We start from the raw sequence: 4,311 nt of genomic DNA, 5'->3' as shown, positions 1-4,311 counted from the left end.
TCCATTCATCCACCCATGCTGGTTTCAATCTATGCGGGTTTTTCATTAACCTTCAATCCCAGTGCCAGGGGAGAGGGGAAGACTCGAATAAAAGAAAATACTACGTGACTACATACAAGGCTGAACTTTGGTGGAATGGAAATCTTGTCCTGACCTTAGGGCCGCTGGTTTCTCACACAGCCAAGCTCTGGTTTCTACCTAACCGTTTTATACATTTTTGTTCAACTTCAGATGAGGAAGGGTAAGCTCATTTGTGGAGGTTGGAGAGTTATGATCTGTTTCCACCATCTCGAAGCTTTAGATTCCAGTAGTCTAAATGTTTGGAGGGGAAGGTTGGTTTCTTCTCAAATAACAGGGCTACACAAGAAACTAAGCATTGACCATCTACACCTGCCCATCACACATCAGATGCTTATTAAGAGTTTGAAAATCATGTCATCCCGATGAGGCACAAGATCATTCATATAACCATAACATAATGGAATGAGCGGTATCTTCCCAACATGCTTGTTGCTTTCCATGAGCTGGTGAGCCTCTGCTGCTTCCGTCAATGGAAAATACTTGTACGCCTGTGATTGCAGGCCAAACATTTTTCTCCACCTCACTCACAATTACAGCTTTGTTTTCCAGACTTCGGTTTCGCAAACCAGCCACTGCAGAAACAATTGCCATTTAGTACAAACTTATCCACTCTATTTACAAATTATTTAATACAATCAAATAACCACTGTTACTGACACATGGAGTTTTGTGCATAAATTTACTAGTTTGGGTAGTGATAACAGGGCTGACAAAGCAAGGTGCATCATCCAAAACCAATAAAGAAAGTATGATATAAAAGCAACTTGTCAAGAGATCTATCAAAAAGCAAGACAGACCCGATTAAAAGCTGTGTCAAGAGAGAACAAACACCTAAAACATATTTTGGGATGATACAAGGAAAACAAATGTTGTAATTAGAAAGCCATTGCTATTTCAGAGGAAAATCTTAAATTCCTGAGTGTTTACAATTATGGCAAATGTAAAACATATTTTCCTCGGAATTTCCATATACCTGACCAGATTGAGAAACAAGATTTCCAAGAAGTAAAACAATCCAGAAAAAAAAAAAAAAGAAATTATGGTAATATGATTTTTCCTCAGCTTGACAGAATCCACCTCAGTTCTTTACTTGGATGGGATTAATCAAATTGATTCAACCCCAAAACTAAGAAAAATCTTCTATGAAAGTGGTACCTTGCACTGTAAGGCGCCTTGCAAGTAAACCTGAAAGATTCACTTCTGCAACTGTTCCACCCTGAAAACCAATAATAAAAAGCCTTCCATCAACATTTAAACCATCGATGTTTCACTAGAAGTAGGCCCCTCCAATATTATCCAGTATAACATCAACACCTGTCATTCAACATTTTTGGGGTTAGATCTTCACATTCGAAATCAAGCAGAAGATGATTATTATCTTTTCAAACATTACAGACTAGTGGATTTGGTGCGCTAAAAAATAAAAAGCAATTCCACCTTCAATTGAAATTATCGTTAAGATACAATAGAATATACCTTTCCCTCCTGTTTCCTCCTTCACCCATGCAACAAAGTTTTCAGTCTTGTAATTGATGCACACATCTGCTCAATGATCCTTACAAACAGCTAATTTTTCCTCGTTTCGGGGTGGAAAAAATGGTTGAAAACATGTGAAGAAAAGGAATTGGTGCCATGAGATAAGCATTCTGTGAGATGAGGTAGAACAGTGATGGCAAACCTGCTGTAACAAATACCCTTGCTCCTCAGTATTTCACTATTTGAATAGATGGTACCAATTCCAATTGAACCCCCATGAACCTGAAATATTATCAGTCCTCATTTCACTATTCAATCATACATAAAAATTCCATCTGGATAAAGGGGGGAAAAAATTTACCATTTGGATTGTGCATCCATCACCCATTTGATGATAGGATCAACCAAAAGTAACTCTTTGTGCTACTCATCTTACTTCAACATAAAATTTCTTCTTTTGGGGTAATTAATAGCAGCCATCCAACATAATTTTCCAGAGAAGGGTTGAGAAATTACCATGACAAACCGTGCAATAAAAAACAACATGGCCTTGGATGCAATGAAATTGTGGGGTACGATGTATCTATATCAGGCATCAGAAAATAAAAAAGACAAAAAATTCACCAGGAATGTTTCTCCTGCAGACAGTCGGCTCATCATTAAAACAGTTGACCAAATGGTACATGCAACCTCAGGAATTCCAGCAGCATCCTTCAGAGAAACACCAGATGGGACAGGAAGAACTTGCCCAGCTGGAACAGCCACTTTTTCAGCATGCCCTCCACCAGAAAGAAGAGCACACACCTGTATACCATGAACTGTCATACAGATTCACCATGTGCCATGTATATTATGAACTTGTACTCAGGAGGAAGCAAAATCACATAAAGGATAGCATTAAAATCGGTGTTTTCTCTCCTAACCACTAACAGATGGTAATGGAGTGGATTCCAGTGTTGCCGTGATTCACAAAACATGACAAAGGAAATGGCCAATTGATCCGTTACAATATAGCGCCTGTTTGTTTAGTAGAAGGGAAAATGGTTTTTTCATAAAAGCTTTAATTTTAAAAAATGAAGACCATGAACATGTCCATTTCAGAACCTTTTAAATTGATTAAGTGTTTGCATTTTTTAAAAACAAGTTCTGAAATAATTCATTTTCAGGAAATATTTTCGGAAACAGGTTCTGAAAGTAGGCTACCAAACATGTTTTCTGCATCCATTTCTGTTTTGGAAAAGAAAACACGGTTCTTATTTCTGCTATCAAACCGTTCCACAATATCTGGAAAAATTTTCAGTAAGCAAATTGGTAATGAACCCATAACCTTACACTGACCAATTTTCTTACAACCATAAATTTGAAAAACCAATAAGCTCAATAATCTAACCTATATTGATACACAAAATTAATCAAAAAATCACAAACTTATCATAAATTTCCCCACAATTCTCAACAAAGACTCCTTAACACAAACACGAACAAAAAATTCCCGTTTTCGCAATCAACTAACCTCCTTATTTACACGTTCCTAGTGTTTGATAGCCGAGAAAAATACAGGAACAGAAACGGAATCAAAATATTAGGCAATTGAAATACCTGATCGCCAACCTTCCATCGAACGACGACCTTTCCAACAGCTTCGATGATTCCAGCGGGGTAGGGACTGCCGCCTTTGAGGGAGGGTGCAAGCCCTTCCTCTGAAGCGTATCCGCTCGATTTATGGCAGCGGCGTCCACTCTAATTAGAACTTCATCATCTCCAATTTCAGGGTTTTCGACTTCTTGCACTTGGAGAACTTGGGGATCGCCGGAAGTGGCGATCACTACGGCTTTCATGGCCGCAGGCCTGACAGTTGAAGCTACTTTTGGGATATGAATGAGAGGAAGATGAGGCAGTTAGGGTTTGGCTTCGAGGTGAAAATTAATTCTGAAGAATTAATTCGATCACTTGAATCTTCCGATTCTGGAGGGTTTTCGGAAAGAGAAGGGGTTAGGGTCACGGGATTTGGGTTTCCGGGATAAGAGGAAGACGAGGCAGAGGCTAGGGTTTTTCGGATAGCTATGTTTGAGAAGAAAGCGAGGCAGTCGTTAGGGTTTGGGTTGGAGGTGAAAATTAATTTGGAGGATTAATTTTGATTTGGGTTCAGTGTCTCAGATTGTGAAGACTCAAGAAAGAGATCACACACTTTCGTTTTTTTTCCTTTTTTATTCTTTTTTTTTAAAATTTATTTTTAGCCATGTCGGATGCTTAAGTGGTAGATTGGAGAGCATACTGGGTATTTAAAAAACCCAATCAGCACATAAAAACCTAATAATTTTTTTTTTAGATTAGCATATTTACCTGGAATTTGGAAAAATTAGGTTATTATATTCTTATTATTTTGAAATGGGCAGCCCATGACTAAATTTAAATATTTTTAAATTTAATTATTTTTCAATATATATAAAAAAACTTATTGACAATATTATAACGATGTTTTTTATATTTTTAATAATACGTTAAATATAATTCCAAAAAGAAAATAATTAAAACTAATTTTATTCAAACTAAAGTTTAAAGGAACAAATAAGCTACAGGGGAAATGATGTAACCATTCATCATTTAAAAGAAAATTGTATTTTTCTAAAACTTTGATTTTTAATTTTCAAAGAACAAATAAGCCAACTACCATCTTTTTTTTTTAATTTACTTTGATAAGACAAATGAGTTCATCATTACTATTATTATTTTTTAAAGAAAATAACTTTGACG

At 36.5% G+C, this 4,311-nt stretch overlaps 1 pseudogene; it reads right to left on the bottom strand.

Moving 5' to 3' along the window:
• Positions 1 to 268: 268 nt before the first annotated feature.
• LOC117921759 lies at positions 269 to 3,755 on the bottom strand (annotated as a pseudogene).
• Between the last annotated feature and the right edge of the window lie 556 nt (positions 3,756 to 4,311).

The sequence above is a fragment of the Vitis riparia genome, chromosome 9, assembly GCF_004353265.1.
Source record: "Vitis riparia cultivar Riparia Gloire de Montpellier isolate 1030 chromosome 9, EGFV_Vit.rip_1.0, whole genome shotgun sequence".
In the NCBI taxonomy this organism is placed as follows: Eukaryota; Viridiplantae; Streptophyta; class Magnoliopsida; order Vitales; family Vitaceae; genus Vitis; species Vitis riparia.
This window is presented reverse-complemented; position numbering and strand designations above follow the sequence as displayed.